This window comes from Panthera leo, chromosome D1 (assembly GCF_018350215.1).
Source record: "Panthera leo isolate Ple1 chromosome D1, P.leo_Ple1_pat1.1, whole genome shotgun sequence".
Taxonomy (NCBI): Eukaryota; Metazoa; Chordata; class Mammalia; order Carnivora; family Felidae; genus Panthera; species Panthera leo.
Window position 1 is genome coordinate 12,010,595 of NC_056688.1, and position 27,644 is coordinate 12,038,238.

At 51.4% G+C, this 27,644-nt stretch overlaps 1 long non-coding RNA gene across 3 annotated transcripts; it reads right to left on the bottom strand.

Annotated features, from left to right (window-relative positions):
• Nucleotides 1-14,626: 14,626 nt before the first annotated feature.
• Nucleotides 14,627-27,285, bottom strand: LOC122201391. Of its 3 annotated transcripts, none has more exons than XR_006194129.1 (4): nucleotides 27,046-27,285; nucleotides 25,733-25,963; nucleotides 15,165-15,259; nucleotides 14,627-14,705 (listed from the first exon to the last, which is right to left on the bottom strand). It is a non-coding gene; the product is annotated as an uncharacterized LOC122201391 (long non-coding RNA). The 3 variants fall into 3 exon arrangements; XR_006194128.1 differs by lacking the exon at nucleotides 27,046-27,285 and adding an exon at nucleotides 26,726-26,801; XR_006194127.1 differs by lacking the exon at nucleotides 27,046-27,285 and having other exon boundaries at nucleotides 25,733-26,649.
• Between the last annotated feature and the right edge of the window lie 359 nt (nucleotides 27,286-27,644).

Consider the following 27,644-nt stretch of genomic DNA (forward strand, 5'->3'; position numbering starts at 1 on the left):
TTCCTTTTACCTATTTAGCTTTCTCCAATGACCTCCCATTGCTTTCAGGATAAAATTAAAACTCTCTAGCGCTTGTACAAAATTCTTCACGAGTGGCCCCTTCCCTACCTCTCCGTACCCTTATCTCTGCCCACATGCATCTCCTCTAGCCTCCCTGAGGCACCAGCTGTCCTTCAAGAGGGCCTCACCATCTCGCCTCTTCCCCGGGTCTTTGCACCAGCTGTCCCTCCTGCAGCCACACACGTGGTATGCCCATGCCGGACAGGCCCCGCAGCTGGTCTGAGGGCTTGACAGCCTGATTCAGACTTGCCGGCTGTCTGACTCTCATTCCGTTTCTACACACCGAGTTCAGGAATGCGCATGACCAGGCTGTGCTGCGGAGTCTGAACCAGGTTTTGATTCTGCCTTAATGTGCTATGGACACACTGTAGCCACTGTGCTCTGAGATGGCCATGCACTTGGCCCAGGCGAGGGGGTCTCTGGCCAGAAGACTGTAAAATTACGTGCAGGATGCCCTAGCCTCGTGTCTGGATGTGACTATGTGTTTGTGTGTATAAACCGAAGCAGACTTGCCAGAAACTAGGCTTCAGGACCCCTTATCTGGACAAGGTGCTAGAAAGATGAATGTTTGCTGCATTTATTAGTTTTTTGAAATGTGATTCACTCCCATTTCTTTTTTTCACTTTATTCACTTTGTACCTGTATGTTCCTAATTTTATTATTTTTCTTAGGGAGTGTCTTTTCAATTTGTTTAAGCTTCGCGCTGACAACACCTCGGAAAATGTTCTTGCCTAGAAGGAAACAGGCTTCCAAAAAATCTAATGTGACCCTCATTTACTCAGAAGTCCTGGGGGAGGCTGGGGGTCCCACGTGTCCTGACGTGCCTCCCAGTCGGCAGGTAAGGAAACACAGTCTGATGCACACGGTGTTTCCCTCAGTCCGGACCTGACACGGTCACACCACTGTCACCTGCTTCTTTCACTGGGCTGATGCCTTCTTATCCTTGAGAATTCAGTTCAGGGACTGGTCTCCGGGAAGCCTTCCTTCCTTCCTGCCCCAGCCCAAGCTGGGCGCCCACATAGAGCAGACTTTCTGTAAAACTGTTGGCTGAATGAATGAAGCTGATCCATCAAATGAGTCCCCTCTGCTCCTGGAAAAACGCAATCTTTCTGGTTGGTTCCAGTGGACTCCTGAGTTCCATCTGAAGCAACACCCTTTCTCCCCCGACTCCTAGGCTGTCCCTTTCACAGGATCCTGTATCTCCCACTTCTGATACCTTCAGACAAAAGTAGTTCCTTTCAAAATTTTCTTTCTTGGGGCGCCTGGGTGGCTCAGTGGGTTAGGCGTCTGACTTCGGCTCAGGTCATGATCTTGTGGTTTGTGGGTTCGAGCCCTGCCTCGGGCCCTATACTGACAGCTCAGAGCCTGGAGCCTGCTCCAGATTCTTTGTCTCTCTCTCTCTGCTCCTCCCCTGCTTGCACTCTCTCTCAAAAATAAGTAAATAAACATTAAAAAAAAAAAGAATTAAAATGTCCTTCCCTGACCTACAATGCCTTCTGATTCCTGATCTTTGTGTACCACCCACTGTGGGAAGAGCCTTCACCTACAGTCTATCACTTAGTCCCCCAGAATTTCTGTAGGGGGCAGCATCCTAGGGCCTCCATAGCAAAGCATCACAGGCTTGGGGGCCCAGACAACCCAGATTTACTTCCTCATAGTCCCAGAGGCTAGAAACCCAAGACAAAGGTGTCAGGGGGCGGGAGGGCATTTCTTCTGAGGTCTGTGTCCTTGGTTTGTGGATGGCTGTCTCGTCCGCGTCCTCACGTGTCTTCCCTCTGTGTTTGTCTGTGTCCTCACCTCCTCGTCTCATAAGGACACCAGCCATGTTGGACTAGGCCCCATTCAAATGACCTCATTTTGCTGTAATTACCTCTTTGAAGGCCCTGTCTCCAAACACGGTCACATTCAGAAGTACTGGGGTTAGAGCTTCAACATATGAATTTTGGGGGGATGCAATTCAGCTCATAGCTTTATGTATGTATATATGTATACATATACATATATGTATATGTGTGTATATATGCACGTATGTGTGCAGTCGTTTTATATATAAGGAAACTGATACCCAAAGGGGTTAAGCAGCTTGCTGTCTTCGTCTGTTGGGGCTGCTCTAACAAGACTACCCCAGATTGGAGGTCTTAAACAACAAACATTTATTTTTCACAGTTCTGGAGACTGCAAAGCCCAAGGTCAAGGTGCCAGCAGAGCTGGTGTCTGGTGAGAACCCGCTTCCTGGCTTGTAGACAGCTGCTTCCTTGGTCAGATCCCCCATGGTGCCGAGAGAGACCGTGTCTCTCATGTCTGTGTCTATAGGGGCACTAATCCCATTCACGGGGGCTCTACCCTCATGACTTAATCAGCTCCTAGAGGCCCCACCTCTAGGTACCATCACATGGGGAATTAGGTTTCAACATAGGAATCGGGGGAACGGTGGTGGAGGGACACAAGTCGGTCTAAAGCACTTGCCCACTTCACTCAGGTAGCCGGTTGGAGAGCCAGGCCTTCCGACTCCAAATCCTGGGGCTTTCACTACATCCCACAGTGTCCAGGGCTCTGCCCTGCTCCCTGCTCCCCCCCCCCCCCAGTAGCTCTCTGACCTTGCTGTCATCTTCCTGCCGTTTCATTCCCTGCAAAATAACATCTCTGCCTGCCATGTGAACGCTGGTGATCACAATCACGTAATTGGAAGGTATGGGGTTGGGAGTTTCTAGAACAGTCCAGGCAGCTGCAGTGGTAGGCAGGGGCTGGGGGTGGGCTGCAGTATAAAGGAGAGGTGAAGCGTGCATATTTTGAAACCAAAGCACCCAGGTTCAAACCCTAGCTCACTCGTCTTCTAAGTTATTTAACCCCCCAGTGCCTCCATTTTCCCATCTGTAAAATGGAATTGATAACAGTACCCAAGTTGTGGTTTATAGAGACGATTAAACGGATCAGTATGTGCACAGTGGCCAGCGTTTAGTACGCCCTGAACGAGTGCCAGTGGTAATTACTATAGTAATAGTGATACTATCAGATTCTAGGGATGGGATTCGTTCATCTCCGCATTCTCACTGTTCCTGTGAGTTAAAATTCTTTGAAGCAGGAGTAGTCTTGGATTCCTGGGGGGGGGGGGGGGCAGGGAGGGGGGGTGGCAGGGGGCGGCGCTCATAGGAGGGAAAGAACAGGCAACTGTGGGTGGATGGGCCTCTAAACAATCTCAAGGTCAATGATGATTGCCTCCACCTTTGGATCGGGAAGTTCAAGAAGATACAGCATCCTTGGGATTTCGGGCTAGCGGTGTCCTGGAGAGATCTCTGCGGATGTTCATCTCCGGCCCTTCTCTATATCCTCTGCTAGTACGAGGCCCTGAAGAGCTGGGTGGCAGCATGTGGCTGACAAGAAGCTTTATGGTGCTTCATGCTAGCTCTGACTTCTATTTCGGGACCCACAAAGGTCAAAGTCAGTCCCTGCCTGCAGGAATGGTGAGGTACGTGCCAGGAGCAGCTGGGTTCCCCAAGCCTCCCGGGTCCCACTAACCCGGAGGCGTGAACCTCGAACCCATCAAGCACAGGAGCTGACATAAACTCCAGCACTGAGCCCCGAGGGGCTGCTCAGTACACAATCCCCAGTGAGCCCAAAAACGCAGAGAAATACACCTTCTCACGGCTCATTCTGGAGCTCGCCTCCTTTCCCTTCTCTTGTTCCCTCCACCAATGGAGTAGCTTGCTTCACGATTAAATACAGTAGCCATTTAAAACTGGCCTGCGGTCTAGTCCCCACCAGCTGAATCTCTCCCTGCCTGCCCAGACTGCTGTTTATTTTGGCAAAGCTGAGCCCCTCACCCCGCCCGGGCGCTGGCACTGAAAACTTGCCCATAAAACACCCTGTAAAAGGAGCTCTAGGGGCCAGTGAGCGAGCTTTGTGCCTGGGGCCTCCCATCCTCAGACCTTTTCTTCTTGCACTGACCAGGGTACACGGTGTCTTTTGCTTCACCCGCTTTCCCAGAGGCCTTGTATATTCACGGGTGACCATAGCCCATCTTACGACTTCCAGGTGGAGGGATTTTAGGGCATTTGTGGAGATCCCACCCAGGCACTCTGTTCGGGAAAGGACAGACACTAGGATTTAGGGGGGAAGCCGTGGGTGCCAGTGCTAGCCGTGACCCCGGAAGGACCCCTAGGGTCCTCTGAGTCTGACCACCCTCCCCCCTCAGCAACGGCATCCACCTCATTCAGGAGCTCGCTGGGATGCCTCACCCCCCCACCTACCAAATCAGGAAGCAAGCTGGAGCCCAGAAACCTGCATCCTAACAAGCCCTCCAGGTGATTCTGATACCTGCTAAGGCTCCAAACACCTGTCTTACATCACTTCCCTTGTGTCTGAGACTCACTTTCCTCATCAGGAAAACGGAGAGGAAGAACTTGTTTCATGGGGTGGCTGCATGAAGAGACTCCATACAGGAAAGTGCCCGGCCCCACTGCTGTCCCACAAAAGCTGCCCCCCGCCCCCCGCATCGTTGCACCGGAGAGCTGAGGGGGCCCGACACTCTGGGCCCTGCCCCTGAGGGACTCTGAAGCCAGATCTCATCTGACAGTCAGAGAGGCTGAGCGGGCAGGGGCCGCCAGCCCTCTGACTACGCTACAGGCTGGAGAACAAAAGGCAGAAGAGGAAACACAGGCAGCGGGAGAGCAACAGACACGGTCGTGGTGAGTGTGAAATGCCACCATCTCTTGGTTGGCTCTGACGCCGATGGTCTCCTGCTCGGGAAAACATTTGTGGTCGTGGGGTTGTCCCGGGGAGAGAGGCCTCTTGTCCGTGGTCCGTGTGGCTGGTTCCAGACACACAGTCCCCAATGCAACCAGCTGCAGATTCCCATCTTGCCTGCCCTTGGGGAAAACACCCTTGTCTTCACCTTCCTCAGCAGCAGCAAGGGTTCAGGGTGCCAGCTATATATGTGTGTGTATACTTTTTAATTGTTTTAACTGTTTTATTTATTTTCGAGAGAGAGAGCGGGAGCAGGAGAGGGACAAAGAGGGCAACAGAAGATCTGAAGCGGGCTCTGTGCTGTCAGCAGGGAGCCCGATGCGGGACTCGAACTCACAAACTATAAGGTCGTGACCTGAGCTGATGTTGAGCGCTCATCCAACTGAGCCACACAGGCACCCCCATATACCTTATTAATTAACTAATTAATTAATTAATTTTTTAATATATGAAATTTATTGTCAAATTGGTTTCCATACAACACCCAGTGCTCATCCCAAAAGGTGCCCTCTTCAATGCCCATCACCTACCCTTCCCTCCCTCCCACCCCCCCATCAACCCTCAGTTTGTTCTCAGTTTTTAAGAGTCTCTTATGCTTTGGCTCTCTCCCACTCTAACCTCATTTTTTTTTCCTTCCCCTCCCCCATGGGTTTCTGTTAAGTTTCTCAGGATCCACATAAGAGTGAAAACATATGGTATCTGTCTTTCTCTCCCCATATACCTTTTTTAAAGGGAGGGGACACATGCTTTGGCTGCTAAGTTATTACTCTCTGGGTACTTGGGAAGAAAAGTGTGTTTGGGCACCTGAGTCAGCCCATATCTCTTACTAGAAACCACGCTGGCTGCTGAGTATCTGTTGATAACGGGTGTGGTCCTGTGTGGTTCTCTTCACATGCTCGTGAGAGAGACAATGAGAGAGAGGAAGAGAGAAGCAGGTGCAGACCCCACATCTAGAATTCTCTGCCAAGTCTGCTCATCTGACACTTGAGCACCCGGCTTCCGCAGGCATCAGGAAACAACCACACCTCACAGACAGAGGGGGTCCAGAATGCTCGATCCCCAGGCTGGCTTGTGCCTTAAGTCTTCACCTTTCCCTCCTCCTGCCTCTGGGTAGGACTGTCCTCAAATAATCCTCCAAGTTAAACTGTCCATCTCCTTTGCTAATGTTCTCCACAACCTTCTGAGTCTGAGCAGTTCAAATTACTAAAAGCAATCGTAAAAGTGACCACTATTTATCGTCTACTTCACGCCAGGCACTGTGCTAGCCAGTGTCGAGCACTCATTGCTTTCCACCACAGCACTGGAGTACAGCTGTTCATCTTTGTTTCTATTAGTGAGAAAACCCAAGGCTGAATGAGGTCCGTTGACTCGGTCACGGGCTCACGGAAGGAGCAGATCAAGAGTGTGAACCCAGTCCTAACTCCGGTGGTCCTTCCACAACATTACCCAGCTATTAAAGTTTCCTCTGGGGGCACCTGGGTAGCTCAGTAGATTGAGCATCTGACTCTTGATTTCGGCCCAGGTCATGAAATGGAGTCCACACTGGGCTCAGTGCTGAGCGTGGAGCCTGCTTAGGATTTTCTCTCTCCCTCTCTCTGTTCCTCTCCCCCACTCATGCGCACACACACACACACACACACACACACACACACACACACACACTCTCTCTCTCTCTCTCTCTCTCTCTAAAATAAGATACAGGTTTCTCCTGTATCTACTACTCACTCCTTCAGCTAACATATATTTTTGAGCACCTACTAAGTGCCAAGCACTGTGCTGGGCACAATAGCTAAATGGAGTTCCTTCTGTTTCCATATAAGTCAGCTCTTTCTCATCCTTATTATTAGGGGAAAAGAGGCAAGTTGATCAGTGTTTGATTATTTGGGGGGGTTGAGTCAAACACAGGAACATAAAATTTCTGAAAAAAGTTGCTTCCGTTCTTTAATTCTCTTTGGTTTGTTAATCCCTTGCATCTCTCTCCACCAGGTTGGGAGAAAGATCAGAGATGTCTGGGATCCAAGGGAAGGCCTTCAAGGGCTGGGGTGAGAGGGTATCATATAGGGCGCACTCCTCGTGTTGGAAGATGTGTGAGATGAAAAAAAATTTTAATGTTTTTTTTTTTATTTTTGAGGGAGAGGGAGAGACAGAGCATGAATGGGGTAAGGGCAGAGAGAGGGACACAGAATCTGAAGCAGGCTCCAGGCTCTGAGTTGTCAGCACAGAGCCTGATGCGGGGCTTGAACTCACAAACTGTGAGATCATGACCTGAGCTGAAGTCAGATGCTCAACCGACTGAGCCCCCCAGGAGACCCATGTGAGATGAAATTTTACCTAAGTTTGTCTAAATATTCCTCAACTAGTGGGTGTTGCCTATCCCTTCCCTCCCTCTCTTCTGCACCAGAAAGAAAGAAAGAAAGAAAGAAAGAAAGAAAGAAAGAAAAGGAAAAGAAGAGAGAGAGAGAAAGGAATAAAGAAAGAATGTTCTGAGATGGCCTGGGGTTCCAACAAGGGCCATCAATATTGGCCTGGAAGTCCTAGTCCTTTGGTGCTGGGGACATGTGACAGTTTCATCCTGTTAACTGCCATTAATCCAAGTTTTACAATCCTCTTCCTCTGGCACCGCCCCCTAAGGGCTGCCATTGGCCTTTAAGATCCTCTAAGGTCTTCCAGATCACTTGGGGTAAAAATAAGGAAGTCAATAAGGAACAAAATGGCAGATCTGTCCCCCTCGATAAAACAAAACTATAAAAACAGGCCTTGTTAAAGAAGACTCCAAATGGGTCATTGTTATGGAAGCAGGCTGGCTTGCCATGGGGCTGTTCTACAGGCTATTGGAGTTGGCCTGAGAAGCGGGTACTATGAGCCCCAGTGCTTGCTGCCGGGGCTGGCTTCCCTCCATGCTAGATGAGCCCAGGAGGGGAGAAGTTAATGACCCTTCTGGTGACTGGCAGTCCACCAACCCTAAGCTGCCTGCCTCCCAAGTTAAAGGGACAAATTTGCTCAGGACCCCAGTTATGGGTAAAAAGCCTTCTTTCCTTCTTGCAGATCAATAACAAACCTCCCCTAAACTTCTAGATTGTAAATTCAAAGGGAGCTGGGTCGAGCTACTGGCTGCCGTGACTATGCCGGAAAGGGAAGCATTGAAGGAAAAACAGCATTACCAGAGGCATTAATAGAGGTCCCTCTCTCTGGAGGACGAAGGTCAGAACCTCACATTGGAAGAAGCCCTTGGTAGGCCCCTTTAAAATGTCTGTTGGTGTAAGTGGCAGATTCTAGACACCTTGGAAGCTGAGAAAAGATCAAAGACTGTGGTTGGTTGTATGCGGACACTGGTTGCAAGGACTTTGGTCTGTGCCCTGGGCACCGGAATCCATTCATTTATTAAATAATAGCCTCTTAGGAGGCACCTAATTCATGTCCCTAAAATAGTCCTTGCCTCAGGCTCTGACAGACACATGTAAACTTTCTCCAGGAAGAGGGACTTGGGCACCTCTGTCTAACCCCATTCTCCCTCTGGGTCTGCACGTTTATGCCGATCCCTGATCCCTCTCCGGATACCTAGGGGAACTGGCGAGATTAGAATAAAATGTTGTTCGGTTAATAGCACCGTTCCAGGATGAACGTCCCGGTGTTGATGACTGTCATGGTTATGTAAACTGGTAACCGCAGGGTGAGCGGTACGTGGGCATTCTCTGTCCTATTTTTTTCCCAGCTTTTCTGTAAGTCTAAAATTAGCTCAAAATAAGAAGTTACAAGAAAGGAAGTCTCACTAGGAGTTTCATTGACTCTCTGGCTGCTTTTCCATCTCTTCGTCCCTATCATTCTGTGTCTTTCTATAATCCTTTTAACAGGGGCACCTGGGCGGCTCAGTCGGTTAAGTGAGCATCCAACCTCGGCTCAGGTCACGATCTCACAGTTTGTGAGTTCAAGCCCCACATCGAGCTGTCTGCTATGAGCACAGAGCCTACTTCAGATCCTCTATCGCCCCCCCCCCCCGTCTCTCTCTGCCCCTCCCCTGCTTGTGCTCTCTCTCAAAAGTAAATAAAAAATTAAAAAACTCTTTAAACAGCTCCTTGCCGTCTCCATTCCCTGCCTATCCCCCTTTCTCAGTCTCCGTCCTTCATTTCTCCTTCCCATAGGCACCTGCTCTCCTCAGGGATGTTTCCTCCCCGTCCCTCCCACCCCCCCCCCCCCCCCCATCAGCCACCACATTCTGTTGATTGAACTTCCTGAATATCCATCAGCAATTCCCTCCTCTCCAGTGCCACTTTCAGAGCTCCTGGCTCATCACCCAGGCTGTCCAATCAGCCCAGGACTCCAGGGACCCCCTCGCTGGGCTCCGAGGCTGCAGCTCTGCCCAGGTCCGGCCCCGGTTCACACCATCCCCATATCTGTGCTACCCACTGAGGAAAGCCTGGCCAAGCTTCCTCACGCTCTGTTCCCTATTTCCCCAGCTTGCACTCGTCACCAGTGGTGCGGCTGTCTCCACGGAGTCCCCAAGCAAAGTGTGTAACAGAACAGTGCTTCTTTCTTCTGAAAGGCAGTGAAGGTGGGGGTTTTATAGGCAAAGTTGAGGTTCCCCGGCTGGGTGTGGAGGAGAGAGGAGGCGAGGCACAGAGGGAGGAGAGACAGGTTTTCATTTCAGTATTGGCAGGGAAGCCTAGAGAGAAGAAAAGAAAAGGGAGGAGACTCAAGCCTTCTAACGCGGTGTCCGTGGGCTTGGGCACTGCTGTGCCAAAACATGACAAGAACTGCCAGGGTAGCCAGGTGGATGTGACAACGGACGGGTCCAAGCAGAAACTGTGGCCCCATCCTGCCACACCTGTCCCCCCGCCCATCCAGCCTCCAACTTTTAGCTGCGCCACCCCAGCCTGTCATTGGACTGAGCTCCATCAGGGGCACCTGGGGGGTTCAGTCGGTTAAGCGTCCAACTTCGGCTCAGGTCATGATCTCGCGGTCCGTGAGTTCGAGCCCCGTGTCAGGCTCTGTGCTGACAGCTCAGAGCCTGGATCCTGCTTCGGATTCTGTGTCTCCCTCTTTCTCTGTCTCTCCCCTGCTCATGCTCTGTCTTTCTCTTTCTCTCTCAAGAATAAATAAACATTAAAAAAAATTAAGGGGCGCCCGGGTGGCTCAGTTGGTTAAGCGGCCGACTTCAGCGCAGGTCATGACCTCACAGTGAGGTCATGTGAGTTTGAGCCCCACACGGGGCTCTACCCTGAGGGCGTGAAGCCTGCTTGGGATTCTCTCTAGGTCTCTCTGCCCCTGGTCCACTTGTGCTCTCTCTCTCTCAAAATAAATAAATAAATAAATAAACAAACAAACAAACTTAAAAAAAATTAATGCTAAACTTTAAAAAAATTTAAAAAGAAAAGAACAAACGAACGAATGAACTCAATCAGACCCTGGGCAATGCAGCAGGATATATTCCCAGTTTTAGAACCACCTACCCCCTTCCTCAATATTTTATGTTTCAGCAACACCAAAATATCACAGCGCAGTCGTAGCCACTGGGGGCAAGGGAGCTGGAGTGTTTATAGGTTTGTATCCATCAGTCAGTGGCTACGTCCCCCCGCCCCGCCCCCCCCCTCCACACACACTGGGGACGAGAGTGGGGCGATACCTTCGGCACATCCCCACCCCACGCCCCATAAAGGAGGCTCCTGCAGGCAGCTCGAAGGCAGGCCTCCTAAAACCAGACACGGTTGTTAGCTGCTGGGGATGGCCACACCCCGGGCAGCCGCGCACACCGACACCCTGAGGGATCTGAGAGGATACTGACGGAGCAGGACAGCATCTGCTACCGAAAGGGGGTTGCAGCGGTTTTAGATGGGGGCCACCGGGAGGGCCTCACTGAGAACACGACACCGGAATTAAAACCTGCAGGGAGTGCAAGCAAACTATGCGTGTCTCCCTGATGGCCACGCCAGCGCCCGGCAGGTGCAGCCGCCCGGTGTGGAGTCGTGACTGAGTGGCCGAACCATGAGCCGGGCCCTGTGAGCGCGCACGGGAGGGCCCTGGTCCCTGCACCCCCTACCCCCCACCCCACCCCACCGCAACTCCGGGCCTGGCTCCCGCACCCAGCCGGCCCGGCCTCTCCTGCTGACCACCCGGAGCCATGAGAGTAGCGGGCACCCCCAGCCCCGCAGCATCCTGGCGAAGAAAATTCTCGGCGCGCGGGAGAGTCGCAAACTTGCCGGGTGCGTGCACGCCTGCCTCGGGAGCCACAAATGAGCCTGTGCAGATGGCGCGGAGATAAACGGCGCCGTCTTTCTACTGTAGCGGTACGGTCGTAATTCTCCGGAGACATTTACGAGGCGGCATCTCCCTTCTGCAGGATGGCGCTGTGGCTGGCGCCCGGGGCCGCTGCCGGCAAGGTGGGGTGCGGGACCCGGGGCGACCGCGAGGCGGCCGCCCGCGTCTCCCTCGTGCCTCTCCTCGCGTCCGCGCGTCTGACGATTTACAGGCTGGCCCGATGCTCCGAGAGCGGGGTCTCTGCAGTCTTATATATTCTCTGTAAGTGTTCCCTGCTGTGGCGGATTCTAAGAGAACTCCATCAAATAATTATCTTCCCTTGTATTTATCCTCCTTTTTTTCATTTGATCTGCATCGCTGTAAAATATTCGGTGGGTCTCCTTTGAGCAGAAAGCCTCCTCAGTGATTGCAGAGCGTATTTATGTACGGCGTTAAATTCACACCCGGTAGCCTTTCATCTCGGCACTTGCTGGACCTGACACGGCAGCGGAGCAGCACTGGGTTCCCACCACCTTCCCTGGGGAAGGGGAGGCCACTGTCTCAGCCCACAGGCCCCAGTGTCCTGGGGAAGCCAGCTCAAGAGCCCACGCCCAGCTGCACCTCAACAACCCCCACCTTGACCTCTCTGCTCAGGATCCCCAGGGAGCCCCCTTTGCCACAAGGAGTCTTGATCTGACTTGGTCAAACTTTCCCCACTTCTCAGAATCTAGAAAACGTGAGGGATCACTGGGAACCCACAGCCCTGCGTGTCCGGGTCCCACAGCTGGGATGGGGGCCTGCTGGCTGTGGCATCCCCAGGCCTTTTCTGTGCATGTGGCTGCCTCCCCACCTCGACCGGAAGCTCCATTCAGACAGACACAATGTCTTTGACCTTCCTGGATGTTCCCAAAGCCTTTAGCACAGAGCTGGGTGATCAATTCACAGGGAATAGTGAGCACCTATCACTTTGATGCCCCTTTGATGCCCCTTCCAGGAAGCATCCCCTGGTTAGGTCCTTCATTCCATGACCCTTGTGCTCAGATTAACTTGTTTGCTTATTTATTTGTTTGTTTGTTTGTTTATGAGTGCAAGCGGGGTAGGGGCAGAAAGAGAGGGAGAGAATCCCAAGCAGGCTCCATGCTGTCAGCACAGGGCCCAACATGGGGCTCAGTCCCAAGACCCTGGGATCATGACCTGAGCTGAAATCAAGAGTTGGATGCTCAACCAACTGAGCCACCCAGGCACCCCTAACTTGCATATTTAAAATGTGGCTTTATACTTTTCTAAGAATCTCTCTAAATAGATGACCCCCTCCAGCAGCATCTTATACGCTCAGAACCAAAAACTTCCTCAGGGGTCCCTCCGTCTCTCTCCTATCTGATGCACAAATATGAATCCTGGATTTTCTTTTGTTCTTGTTTCTTCTTTCCAGGGGCTAGATCACACAACTGGAAGGAAGAAAAAGCTGACTGTTCTAGAAAGAGCACATACTTAGAACTAAGACACCTGGATTCTGGTAAGTCCTAATATGCTGCCCATCTAAGGCTCATAGAATTTTCTGGACTCCACTTTCCTCATCTATAAAATATGGAAAATACTTACAAGGTTACAGAAGCCAAAGATCTTTTTTTTTTTAAGTTTACTTATTTTGAGAGAGACAGACACAGTGTGGGTGGGGGGATGGGCAGAGAGAGAATTCCAAGCAGGTCCCATGCTGCCAGCACAGAGCCTGACGCAGGGCTTGAACCCATGAAGCTGTGAGATCATGACCTGAGCTGAAACCAAGAGTCAGACGCTTAGCCAACTGAGCCACCCAGGCACCCCACAAAAGCCAAAGATCTAAAGGCCATTTGATTCATCCCTCTCCCTCCAGATGTGAATCTGTCTAATCTGGAAAGGCTGTCATAGGCGGAAATTCAAATTTTGCCTATGCCCTTGACCCAGGGGTTAACCAGCTAGAGCTGAAAATGCCTCCCTTTTGCCTCTTCATCTTGCTTGTAGATTAAGCAAGAATCTCAGTGTTCTCTCACCTGCTTACCAGGGAGACTATAGGTATGTCTCCTTCCACAGTCTGGAGCAGAGTGGGGAGGTTAGAGTTGGGGCCAGGATGGGGTATGCAACTCCCCAGGGAACTAGTTCTCTATCTGATTCCCCATCAGGACCACCTTTACAACTTTAAACAAACTGCATGACGGGGCACCTGGGTGGCTCAGTCAGTTAAGTGTCCAACTCCGACTCAGGTCATGATCTCACGGTTCATAGGTTTGAGCCCCGCGTCAGGCTCTGTGCTGACAGCTCAGAGCCTGGAGTCTGCTTTGGATTCTGTGGCTCCCTCTCTCTTTTTCTGCCCCTCCCCTGCTTGTGCTCTGTCCCTCTCTGTCTCTCACAACTAAATAAACATTAAAAAAATTAGAAATGAATCAATAAGTAAACTGCATGGACCACGGGGATGCCTTGGATCTGTTGGATCAGAGTTTCTGGGGTGTGGGCTTCTGCATCTGTGGTTTGCTGTTGATTCTCAGATTCATCAGAGTCCAAGAGGGCCTGTGGGGGTCCTGTGGCCCTTCCTCCTCTCCCAGGGGCTGGAAAAACCTTTGGGGTCTCAGCTTCTCCTGTCACTGAGCTGTGGAGGCAGGACTGACAGACAAGGTGTATGACAGCATCCACTTCAGGACCACAGCCACATGTGAGCATCAGAGCCTGGAGACGAGTACAGGGCGGCAGGGACGGTCCTGCAGCAGGAATGGGGCCGGGCGGGAGACTGGCCCCTACGCCCCCAGCAGACCATGGCGATCCCACCCTCTGCCTGGGGGAACCGTCACCCACACTGACTGCCTGCTGGCTTGGGTCGACCCAGAGGCTGACGTGCTTCCTCTCCTGGTCATCTGTGGAGTTGACTCTTCTGATATCCATCTCATTCAAGTTCCTGAGTGCAAACAGGCTAGATCAGATCAGCGAGATAAGATCAGATAGGTTTCCTGCCTGTAAGAAGCTTCACACCTATAGGGGTGCCTCATCGTCCATCCTACCCCTGGCTTCAGACTCTGCAATATGCACAGAACTTCCCATGCCAGGCCTCATGATGCCTCTGTCCTGTAAACCCTATGGCTGGGACCTCAGAGTCTACCCCAAATCCCAAATGAGGCTGGGCTGGCCCCAGTGCACAGCAGCGAAAGGGCTGAAATCTCTGGAATTTGTCCTGAAATCTCTGGAAAGGAGCCATATGGCCGTACATGGTCACCCCTTGCAGGGTCTCCCATCTTGGGTCAGGGCCTCCCTCTATACCTTCCTCTGCTTCCTGCCTGCTCTCTGTTCTCTGCACATTTTTGACTTTGCTGGATTCTCAGGCCTGAGCTGCTTCCAGTGTCTTCCTGACTTAGGGAAAGATTCCTTGTTTCCAATACCCACTCCCCACTCTCAACCTGCCCTACTCGCCTCTGAATGCAGGAGGGCTGAGCCCAGGCCTCGTGAGGTTTTCCATCTCCTTCAGAGTGCTCTTCTGGAAAGGACATTTCTGAGCTCTCCAAGCCACAGCCTGGACTTCACCATGGGACGAGAGGCGCTCTGGGCGGGGGTCTTTGCCTCTTCGGAGAGTTCCCCAGCCCGGGAGCACTGCCTCCTCCCAGGAGGCTCTTTCCACGGCCAGCCGTTCTCATCCGTCTTGGCCAGGGCTGAAGGGTAAGAGAAGCCACTGCAAGCTCCGAGAAGAGGTGGGCAGAAACACCTTCCCCCTGGCACCTCTCCCCCCTGTTGTGGTGTGCTTCTCTTGCCCAGGGAAACTTCCAGACACCACTGATAGTTCAGAGGCAGCTGTTCAGCATTTACATTTTACACAGTGCAAGGTTATTTGACTGCCACGATCTGATCTTCTCTAGTTAATAACCTTGACTTATGGAGTAAGTTGCTCGGTTTCTTTTCCTGCCAGGGATGCCTGCTGCTTGGGTGAGCACAAATCCCTCTCTCCAACACCCTCTGTCTTCTTATCCCATAGCTCAGGGGACCCTGCAGGACGAGGGAAGGCCAACGGGCTAAGCCTGTGCTCAGAGCCTTCTCTCACTATGACCCCGACTTCTTCTCCTTGCAGAGCAGGACCCCTGGCTCCGGATCCCTTCTGGGCACCACCCCTTTACCTCCTCGGGTTGTCCTCTGCGGTCCACGGCCACAGGTAGGATGGCTTCAGTGTTCCTCCCTCTCCTCTCCCGGAGTCCTCCCTGGCAAGGGTTAACTGTGTGTATAAAATTGATTGCGATTTTAGTAATTCGGTATAATCACAGTCTACCAGCAGGTTGCTTTTCCAGCAGGAGGGTTTGGAATTATTTTCTGGAGTTTGCAATATAGAACTTAAATTAAGCCTCAGAAGTCAGGGGAGCTCCGCAGCATCCCTAATGTGGTGCTAAATTCTCAGCAGCACAGTCTCCGTATTAAAGCCTTTGCTGGCAATTAGGTTCATTAACTATCACAATACCTTATTTATTACTCGTCCTGCCATATGGTTTCCCAGCTAAAGAATGGCGCCCGTTCTCCTACAGACCATTTGGCATCATAAAAATGTTAACAAATAATATTATGGCTCTCGGGGGCACAGGGCCTTGCTGGGTTCTGGGTCTGAGCGGCGGGAGAGAATATGAAAACATTTTTCTTCTATGGCGAAATAAAAAATTCCTCAAGACAGAAGTATTCAAAGAATATAGCACTTGCATAACAGAAATGGGAGTTTTATTTACTCTCGTAATGGTTATGTCAATATTTGCATCAGCTAGGAGTTTCCACTCATCTTCCTCTCCGCTCTCTTTTGGGTTGTTTTCACGTTCATCCTTCCCCCTCTTACTTTCTACCTCTGTGATGAGAGGCACCACGCAAGGCCTGGGGCCGGCTGCCGCTGGGGTGGGGGCCACGCTTGGGCTCTCCCGCCTCCGTGCACCTGGCCACCTGCTCCCCTGCTCCAATCCCGCCCTGGGCGTTCAGGTCCCACTTCTATCTCCAGCCAGTGTTCTTTTTTTTTTTTTTTTTTAATTTTTTTAATGTTTATTTATTTTTGAGACAGAAAGAGACAGAGCGTGAACAGGGGAGGGGCAGAGAGAGAGAGAGACACAGAATCTGAAACAGGCTCCAGGCTCTGAGCAATCAGCACAGAGCCCGACGCGGGGCTCAAACTCATGGACCATGAGATCATGACCTGAGCCGAAGTCGGATGCTTAACTGACCGAGCCACCCAGGCGCCCCCTCCCGCCAGTGTTCTTAGCAGAAATTGGCAAGTGCCGCCTGTGCCCGTGCCCGGCGTCACCCTGTGATGAGCAGGCGTCGTGCTGCCCAGGCTTCACCAGGCCTCGCGCCGTGGAGCGTGGGCATGGGGTGGTGGGGGGTTGGTCTGCAGGAGCCAGAGGTGACACCTCAGGAGGATGGGAGAGACTGCATTTCAAGGGCTCCGTTGGAGAAAGCCATCTCCTCCAAGGACAAAGCACCTCCCTGCTCCTTATCACCTGGATGCGGAGGTGCAACCCTAATGCCTGGGGACTGGGTGGGGGAGGGAGGGCTGCCAGCAGGTCCAAACTAGGGGAGAAGTTCTCTGCCAGGTCCCCAGCATCCAACAAGCAGGTCTTCCCGCCAGCTGTGAGGCCGCCCCTGTCTGCCCCACCAGGGCCTTCCTCTGAAATGGAGGGGCTGCCTGGGCAGTGTTTCAGTGCGGGATCCACCCTTTCCCAAATGAGTCTCTAGACCTGGATGGGGACACTCCTTGGAAAACAATAGAATATAAAGGTGAGAATAGTGAACACTGGAGCTAGACCTCCAGTTTCAAATGCTACTCTTGCCAGCTGCCAGCTGTGTGACGTGTTCATGGCTCAGTGTCTTCATCTGTAAAATGGGGATAATAGTAGCCACCCTGGGAGGGTTGTTTCAAGGCCTAAATGAGTTAGCCTCTCTACGAGCCTCAGCCAGGAGCTGGTGCAAAGCACGTGCTATGCCAGGGGACAGCTGGGACTGGGCCGGTTCTCTGGCCGTGCCTCTTCTTCGCTCCGGCTTTTCCTCTTATCCCTTTGAGGCATTTGGGAGCATGGACCACTCCCCACGTCACAACCACACTGCCCCTGAATCCTGATTCTGACCCTGAAATAAAGCCACGTGTGCAGTGGCACAGCCAGGACGACATTTGCCCTCATTCACCCATTTCCTCTGCCGTGACGACACACGGTCCAGTGCAGTGACCATGGTGGGCCACAGCCGACAGAGACCAACCAGACTGAAACCGGATGAGACCTTAGAGATGACTGCAGGGTGGTACTGTGGCCACAGTCATACAGCCAGGAAAGGGCAGACGCAAGGCTCGGTCCCCACCCCCAGGTCCCCTCAGCAGATCAGGGAGGAGGAGAACTCAAAATTAAATTCCATTCAGTGTCACCTATGTACAAAGCATCACTGCCATCGTGGGCAGGTGAGGTTTTGGGATGAGAGGACTCCGGCGTGGAGAATGGTCCCCCATGCTCCCAGGGAGGGGCCCCAGAGGCCCCAGAAAGAAATGGGCTCATCCAGGAGAGGGCAGTGTCATAGCAAGCCCGTTCCCATTCCCATGAGCCTCTTCAAAACTCGAGGTGTGGTTGACCGACTGCCCCACCCTGTGGGCCCGGCTGCTTCCCTGGGAATCTCTCTGTCCAAAGGCACCCGGCTTGCCTTCCTGCTGGTTTTCGCTACTAGTTCCAGAGATTAGTTTGTTTCTCTTTTGCTTCTCTAAGAGGTGGCCCCTTTGGGAAAACTCTTCCAGGAGGGGAAACGCGGGGCCTGGGACTACACGGTGACAACGTGCAAAGATGTGCATATGTTCCCACATCACAGACGTTAAGCGAACACCATGCCTAAGTTAGTATGTGCTCAGCCCTGCGGTACATTCTCTGAGGACACGGCACCAGATTTCCAGAGATCACTTGTTTTTTTAAGTTTGTTTGTTTGTTTATTTATTTAGAGACAGAGCACAAGCATGCGTTCGCAAGTGGGGGAGGAGCAGAGAGAGAGAGGTGGGGGGAGAGAGAGAGAGAGAGAGAGAGAGAGAGTCCCAAGCAGGCCCTGCACTGTCAGCACAGAGGCTGATGCAGGGCTCGAACACATGAACCACAAGACCATGACCTGAGCCAAAGTTGGATGCTCAATTGACTGGGTCACCCAGGTGCCCCCAGAGCTCATTTTTTACTTTCCAGATGTCCTTGGACACGTCCCCTGATATCTGTCTACCTCATGTTCCCATTTGTAAGTGGGGACGATAAAAAGATTCACCTCAGAGCATTGGCGTGATAATTACATAACAGGTGAAGGATGCTTAAAACGTCATCCTGTCCGTCATCCGGTAACGTGCACTCAGTCAGTGCTCTTACTGTCCTCGGTAACGTTACGGATGATCACCTACCATGGGAGGGTCTACCCATCATCTGTGTGTTGTGGAGATATTTTTTCTGTACATCATCTCACCTAGTCTTCATGACAACCTGTATGATAGACCACCTCTTCCCCATTTCACAGAAGGCAAGACGAAGGCTCGGGGAACAGACATGCTGGCTACGGGAAGCACAGGCTTTGAGCCTGCATCCTCGCCCCCAAGTCTGGCTCCCACTGTAACCTACAGTATTGCCTTTCCTCTGCCCCCTGGGAGGGCCCGCATGGGGAGCGCAAGGCTCCAGGTCACCTGGGGACCCCGTGAGGGCTGAGGCACCCTGACAGCCCGTCCCACTGCTGAGGGCCGTGCTGCTCCCTGAGGTTGGCCCTGCCCAGCCCCCTCGGCAAGTCTGGCAGGGAGAGGGTCAGGCTGCTCAGACGTGGGGTCCGTCTCTCCAGGGCTGTGCTCTCCCCCAGCCAACGAGCTGAGGGTAACGAAAGGCAGAGCAATCGGGAATAAATTTACCAAAAGCTGTGACCATGAGGGAAGAGAAACATGTAGAAGGAGAGGATCAGGAGATTGTTTTCAGGAACATTAGACAGAGACCGGGGAGAAGTGGGTAATTTTAATCCCACGCAGCTGCTGGAAATTAATTTAATTGTGCTGTCTCTGGCTCTTCTCCCTTCCAACCCATTCCATCGATGCCTGATGGGGTCCTGCACCTGAAGGAGACAGCCCAGCCCCTCCAGGCAGCCTTGGGGACTGCAGCCGCAGGCAGGGTGACCAATCCTACCTGCGACCAGAGCTGAGGGGCGAGCCGGCACTCGTTCAGCCTAGACTCTTCTCGGGGCACCTGGGTGGCTGAGTGGGAAGAGCGTCCCACTCTTGATCTTGAGGTCCTGGGTTTGAGCCCTATGATGGGTGTACAGATTACTTAAATGAGTAAATAAAAGCTTTAAAAAAATCTAGACTCTTCTTGAGAGGGGCTCGAGTGAGAGACAACAGGAAGAACTTCCCAGGAACAAAGAATGTGACCAGTGGGAACGGGGAAAGGGGCTGTAAAACCAGCTGCTTGGAGCCTTAAGGACACAAGATATTGACAGGACCTTTTGCTTCTTGAATCTGTGCCTAGGGCGTGAGTTCCATCGCAGCTCCCTTCCTTCCCCCATTCAGCCACCTGCTGAAGCTCAGGACCCCCTTACAGCCACACCTGAGGCAGACACAGCGTCAAACACATGCTATTGGTGGGTCCAAAAGCCAAGACAGTGGTGCCCAGACACTGGACTGGGGCCCACATGAGGACAGACATACTCAGCCATATTCACACACTCACATCACCTCCGCCGACTCTCCCACGAGCGCATCAGACGTGGGCAAATGCCTGCTTTGGACAGCAAGAGCTGTCAGTCGTGGCAGCTGCATGGCACAATTACCTGGGGGGCTTAACAAAATACCGATGCCAACGTCCCACCGTGGGAGCCTTTGACTTAACTGCCCTGCGGTGGGGCCTGGACAAGGGGCGGGGGGAGGGGGGGCGTGTTTTCAAAGCTCCAGGTGATTCTAATGTGCAAACAGGGCAGGCGAGGACCGCGCAGGTGAGACAGACCTTGCTTCCCACTCTGGCCCGGCGTCCTGTTCAGTTCCACCTGGTGACCACTAGAGGTCAGCAGGGCTTGGAGGAAGGGGCCGCGCGTGGCCCAGGGGTGCGCTGAGGCCTGGGGCGGCTGGAGGTCAGGCGCGGAGGAGCCAGGAGGGAGAGCGGACACCGCGAGGGGGCGGAGGCGGCCCGCTAGCGGGACGAAGGCCTGTGAGCCGCACAAAGTCAACTTCACTTAACCAGACTTTTAAAAACTATCCCCTGTTAAAACATCCCAAAGTGATGCCCCCCTCCCCCGCCGCTGCAGCCAGCACCTCCGTGCACCACGATGGTCCCACCCGGTCACTGTCCGGTCCTGTGCGCAGGTGGGCGGGCGCGCGCTGAACGTGCGCACACAGCCGTGTCCCGCATCCTGCGGGCCTCCATCAACACAGAGGAGAAATATTTTGCTTTTCCGGAGGAGGAGCCAGCGTTTGGATTCCAAAGGTTGTTTATTTTGACTCACTGCTGTTTTTGCTGGAGAAGAGTAAAGCAGAAAGTTCCTTTACTTTGGCCAAGATGAGGCACGCAGAGCCACACGGAGCCCAAGTTTCAGATGAGCAAATAGAAGTGAACCAGTTGTCCGTCTCCTTTCATCATCTCCAAGAAGGATAACGTCCAAGAGGCAGGGGAGGCTTCCCTGCATTGTGGTTTAAGAGAAATGAAAGCTAGGGCATAGTCTGTCTTCTATGGACAATACTGGACCTTAAAAATGGAAAAATGCCTAGGCTTCCCTGTTCCACTTCAGGCTCCTCCTTCCTGGTTCCTCTTTCCTGGTTCCAGGTTCCAGCCCTTGGACACCTCTTTGGCACATTGCACATGCATGCTGCTAGCTCTTTACAAAGTAGCTTTCCCTCTAAACTGGGAGGCAGCTTGCTGGCTGAACGAGTTCCTAGCACACGCTAGGTATACAATACACATTTGTCAAACCAAAATGTTTTGTTGCCCATCTTGTCTTGATCTAATTTGCATACGTTTAAAATCAACCGAGTTTTTTTTCTAGATCCTTTTCTAAGACCCTTCCATTCTTAACCTTCAAACATTTCCAGGTTATCTGCTTAAAATACAGGTTCCTGGGGCACCTCGGTGGCTTAGTGGGTTAAGCCTTTTTGACTCTTGATTTCGGCTCAGGTCACGATCTCAAGGTTTGTGGGATCCAGCCCTGTGTCAGGCTCCACGCAGGCAGCGTGGAATCTGCTTGGGATCCTGCGTCTCCCTCCCTCTCTGCACTTCCCCTGTTCGTGTTCTCTCTCTGTGTCTCTCAAAAATAATTAAAGAAATACAGGTTCCTGAGCCTCATACTCCTAAAAACAGTGATTGGGTAGGTTTTAGGTTGGAGATCAGGAACATGCATTTTCCACCAATGGCTCAGGTGATTCTAGAATAGGAATCTAGGATGAGACCTCCCCTCACCCCCACCCCACAATTCCTGGATGGGCTCTTTAACCAGCCTGGGCTTCAGCCTGATCCAGGGAGATAGGCCAGGGTGGTTTCTGATGATCCCCCAGGGCCTGCAGACTTTGCTGGCCCATAAGAGTGCTGTGAATTGCTCTGTTGGCCTACAGCAGGGAGGATTCAGGATTATTTTCTAGGTTCTGCCTAGTCTGGTTCACTCCCCACCATGCAGCTTCTTTCTTTCCTCCTCCTGTGATGCTGCCCCTTTCCTTGGTTCCTCCTACCAATCCCAGCATCTGGGGCAGGAGGAACATAGCAGGCCCCCATCCCAGGAGGAGAGTATTGCGAGGGGTCCTGAAATTACACTTGGGGGCTGAACTTGGGGGCCCTCGTGCATGTGCTTCTGGGTCTCAGCCTGGCCCTCAGTGGAATACCGGGATTTAAGGTAGCCGGAGGAGAGAGGGAGCTGAGGGCCTGGAGTTTAACCAGCAGCCCAGTCCTCTCCTGTCCACTGCTTGGACTTCCATCAAAACCGTCTTCATAGCCACTCAAGAGACAGGATTATGATGAGTTCTACAGCCCATTCTTCCTTCTCACAAAGACACTGTCAACAAGGCCACCCTGCAGGGAGCCATCTCTGTGAGTCCAACTAGGTTGGCGGGGGTGGGGGGGGGGGAACTATGATAAAAAACAGCTACAATTATTGAGCACTTACTACATTGCAGACATGAACCAGGCACCTTACACGTTATATTAAAACTCACCGATTTTGAAATGTAGCCACGCATAAACATTACCCTCTCCATTTCACAGATGAGACGAGGCTTAAACAATTTGCCCCAGACACAGCTAGTAAGTGGCAGAGGCAGGATTTGAACTTTGATCTGTCTGGCCAAGGCTCTAAAACTCAACCTCAAAAACTGAAGAAAGAGTAAAGCCTCGCACATCCCACCCAGGGCTGTTGTATATGCAGGCATTCAAGGCAAAGCGCATAGGACCGGCAAGGTCTGTGAAAACCAAGGCACCTGAAAACACACAGACTCTAAAATACAGAAAGGAAGTGACAAAATAGAAATGCTTAAACACATTTACATGACAACAAACTTTATGATGAGTAGTTAGCCACAGCTCATATGTTTGCTAGATTTTTATGCAAATGATATGTAATTTGCACAATCTGATAAAACGGGGTAGCTCCTGAAGGAGGAGGGCTTGTGGACTACCATCCCCACTCCCCACTGCCACTAAAACCTTATCCCCACTACCCATCCGTCGCCACTGTGCCCTGCCCCAGGCGCCTATGACAGAATCTTGAAGGCCCAAATAAAACCATCTTTTGAAAAGCATGAAGTCCCACAGTCTCTCCAAAGAGCCTGGATTGTGAAGGATGAGAATCTCTCAGAATAAAAGATACAGACAGGCTCCAGTCAAAACGGGGAACAGGAGTGCCTGGGTGGCTCAGTCAGTTAAGCATCCAGTTGTGAATCAGGTCATGATCTTGTGGTTCATGAGTTCCAGCCCCATGTCCGGCTCTGTGCTGACAGCTCAGAGCCTGGAACCTGCTTCAGATTCTGTGTCTCCTTCTCTCTCTGCCCTTCTCCCGCTCACACTCTGTCTCTCTCTCACTCAAAAATAAACAAACATTTAAAAAAAATTTTTTTAGGGGCGCCTGGGTGGCTCAGTTGGTTGAGCATCCGACTTCGGCTCAGGTCACGATCTTGCGGTCCGTGAGTTCGAGCCCCGCGTCAGGCTCTGGGCTGATGGCCCAGAGCCTGGAGCCTGCTTCCAATTCTGTGTCTCCCTCTCTCTCTGCCCCTCCCCCGTCCATGTTCTGTCTCTCTCTGTCTCAAAAATAAATAAATGTTAAAAAAAAAAATTAAAAAAAAATTTTTTTTTTTACATGAGGAACATATAAATCATTCCCAGTGTCTTGTGTTAATTCTGTTCTCCCCCAGATCTCATGGGGTTTCACCTTCCATAAGCATGATTACTAACTTACATAACGCATCACCTTGTGTGTCCCATTCAGCCATGCTAAACATCTTGTAAAGCAGGCAGGAGTAGATCTCCTCACTTCCCTGGCACAGATGCAATTTAACTGAGACACAGAGATGGAAAGGGACTTATTCGGGGTCTCCCAAATAGTTACGAGCTGAAGTCTGGAAGACCAATCTGGACACGAGCCCTCTTCATTCGTGCTTTGCCGTTGGGCCTCTTTTGTAACTCCCTGAGCCTCAATTTTCTCATTTGGAAATGGGTAACAGAACCGTCTTCAAAGGGGACATGTAGCAGTCATGACTAGAAGGTTAAATGAGAAAAAGTATGAAAAATCACTCAGAACAGCTACTCCAGAGTGCCTAGCACTTACTTACTTATCTGTCTATCTATCTATCGCTTTAGTTCTTCTCACAGCATGCTTCTCTAAGCCTCTCCCAAACCAGCGCATACACACATGCATTAGCTTTCTTTCCAGGAATAAAGACTTCAGATCTGAGCTCCTTGGGGAGACCCGGCCAAAATGTCAGCCTGACTTTGGCTGGCTTCTCAAGATCGTGCAAAGACAGAAAAGTGAGACACAGAGGAGGAAGAAAAACAGATGGGTGAGAGCTGAGACCACAAGCGGTGAAGAGGAGATCCAGGCAAAAGGCTAGGCTGTGCAGGGCCTGCATTGGAAAGCCACACATGCCTGACCTCGGCGGTTCTGGAAGTCTGATGCCAAAGTGCAAAGTCTGCACATAGGCCCTGGGTGGGCAGAGAGGCCCCAGGATACTGGGGAACCTGATTCCATTTCATTACCAACAACTTGGATCCACACTAAACAAGTCCGTTCAAAGGCTGGAGTCACTCAGCCCGGCTATAAAGTTAGCACCCCCCAGACTCTCCCTGCACGTACCGCATTAGTGAGAGAAGGGAGGGAGCCCTGGGAGCCCTCTACCTAGCACTAACCTCCTAGATCTGGCTACCCCTCTGGCCGCCGGTGGTGAGCTGGTTCATAGCGGCTTTGCTCTAACTCTTGAGCCATCCTGACCATGGGTGACCTTGGAATTAGGCTTTGAAGGGTACGTGATTCTGGTCCAGAAGGACAGAGAAGGCTACCTCTGACAGAAGGCACAGCCTGTCCAAAGCCATGGAAACATGACAAGGTTCATGAGGCAGCACAGTGCCAACTCGTAAAGGTCTTAAAGGCCATGCCAAGGAGCTTAGGCCTTTTATTACTATTATTAAAAAAAAGTTAATGTTTGTTTCTGGGAGAGAGAAAGAAAGGGAGTACACAAGCAGGGGAGAGGCAGAAAAAAGGGAGACACAGAATCCGAAGCAGTCTCCAGGCCCCGAGCTGTCAGTACAGAGCCAGACATGGGGCTCAAACCCACAAACCGTGAAATAATGACCTGAGCCGAAGCCAGCACTTAACCTACTGAGCCACCCAGGCGCCCCCTTATTATGATTATTTTTTAACGTTTATTTATTTTTGAGAGAGAGAGGACAGAGCGTGAGCAGGGGAGGGACAGAGAAAGAGGGAAACACAGAATCTGAGGCAGGCTCCAGGCTCTGGGCTGTCACCACAGAGCCCGAAGTGGGGCTCAAACCCACGAACCACCAGATCATGACCTGAGCTGAAGCTGGACGCTTAACCGACTGAGCCACCCAGGCGCCCCTATTATTTTTAAAAATACAGACCATGAGAAGAGTCTCTGAAGAGTTTCCACTTAGAAGAGTGACAAATCTGTCCTTTTGAAAAAATAATTCCAGTTGCCTTTTGGAGGAGAGGTTGCCAAGAAGTGGAAGGAAGGAAGGGAGGGAGGTTGAAAGCTAAGTGAGACAAATCCTCCCCAAGATACAACTACCCTCTAATTATTTTGAAGGCATTTCTAGACAAAGACGTATCCTGTGACATGATAGAAAAGAACAGAAAACGTGCAGAAAGCTCCAACAAGCCGGGCCAGGACTAGCGGGGACAAGCAGGGTACCTGGGATGCGGAAGGTTGGAGGCTTCACTCAGAATCATGCAAATGCCCTGAGGGTGAGGCTTCCTCGAGCCCGGTGCCCTAAGTGCCTCCCTGCCTCAAGTCCCCGCCAGCCAGCCCAGCTGGCAGTCAAATGTGACCTATCACAGGGGAGCCAGCACACCAGGCTTCATCTGTAGAATGTTTACATGCAAAGGCAGGTGCGCCAGCTGTGGGCGGACGTGGACCCAAGTCCCGATCTTGTTGAGCTCAGTCATCAAAGTCATTTTCGTTTATAAAATGGAGAAATGATGTGAAGGTACTGGGTTCAGGGCTATACAAGTTCCAGGCATTGTCACTCACCTGCCTTCTCCTTGGCTGGCACACCCTTAGAGAGCAGGGTTATCACGCTGCAGGAGGACATTTCTTTCAGAAGCAGGATAAGTAAAAATAGCTGCAGAACGATCAGCATGGCTACCTTGGAGCTTGTGGAAGGACACAGACGCGCTCCTCTCACTTCCTCCGTTGCTAATTATTTGGACCTGAAACCCTCCTTCTCAGGAACACGCTGGCCTGTTTGTTTCAAAAGTCTTCCTGGGGAGAGAGGGGGAAAAAAAAGGCTGTAGAGTTCTTGTTTTGTTTTCGAGTCTTTGAACAAACATTTTTTAGGAGCCTACACAACCAAGCATTGTTCTGGTGCATTGGATACAACCACCTGAATGAAAGAGCCCAGCCCTCTCTGCCCTCAGGAAGCTTACATTAGCAAGGGGAGCTCTAGGGAGGCTCCAGGGAGGGGAGCCAGGAAATAAACAAGCAGTCCAGTATACAAAGGAAACAATTTCCAGTAGTAACAAGTGCTGTGAAAACAATAAAGCAGGGCAGAGGGCCTGAGGGCGCAGGAGGCTGCTGCAGATAATGCCCTAGTAGGGAGGATTTCTCTAGGGAAGTGCTTTTTGAGTGTGATGGAGGGAGAGATTTGCATAGGAGGATGGGGGAAGAGGGGGTAGACATCAAGTGCAAAGGCCCTGTGGTGGGAAGTAGCAACCTTTAGTTATGCCATCTGCTTTGAGTTGGGTGTATAGAGTTTGGGCATGGTTTCTAAACTGGAGAGGAACAAATGTGTTTCTGGCCCTGATTCAAAGTAGCATATCTGTATCTGTATCTATATCTAATTTTCCATCCCCCTCTCTGTACCAAGGACACCTTATTTAGGTCACAGCTAAACACTCCTGTAACGACAGCTGCCCAGCCCCCATCCCCCGCTCCTTCCTCTATGACCTGGCCATGGCTTCACCACTGATATTTCCTTTCCTTTCTAGAAACCACCAAGAGCCATCACTGACAGAGGCACCTTACCATTTCCTGCCCCGGGCAAAGCCTGGCTTGCGGTCTCCTCCTTTGCCCATTCCTTTGTGGAGGTAGGCGACTCCCAACACCTTGCTTCCCTCGTCATGAGAATCAAAACTGTAAGGAGGGACCTCTTCCTTTAGACACACGCCCTTTATACCTTCTTTCAGTCAGAAGGTGCTGGCACCTAATTTCAGTGTATCTGACATAGTTTACAGAGTATCCTAGAATTTCATAACAAGAGTGGGCTTGGCAAGAAAACCGGTCTAATATTTTCATACAATCCACAAGGAACCTGGGGCCCCAAGGAGGGAAAGTAACTTGCTCACCAAGAGATGGTAAATTAGGAAGAGGTCTCACGGCTCTTCTCAAAGAACAGGACAAATGCTTTAAAACGGTCAAGGCATTTTCCATATAAGATCCCCATTTTTTGCAGGAGAGCCCATTGAAGCACAGAGAGGTTAAGTGACTTGCCCAGGGTTGCACAGAAGTGTTTGGCATAGCTGGCCTTGAATCCAAGCCTTCTGATTGGAATTCCAGTGTTCTTATAATTTCACCATGTTCTCTCCAATCTGCCTAACAAACAAACAAACAAAAATCAATAAGTAAACATTCCAGAACATGCCGAAGAGATGTGGAGGGAGAAAAAAAAAAAATTATCATCCTCCATGATTCCTTTTATTTTTTTCCTTGTTACTGAAGGCACTCGATAGGCAGTAAACTCAATAGAAGGAAAAGTCTCTTTCTGAGAAAATGGGATATTATTAAGTCTTTGAAAAGAGCTTCCACACAGATATCGGTGCAGTTTATTTGCGGTCTTTCCCCTGAAAGAAAATCCCCTCAGATGACTGGGAGCTCCTATATATTGGGGCTTTAATAAACCAGAGAAATCCTAGTCTTGCAGTAGAGTCTGTAGTCAATTTATAGT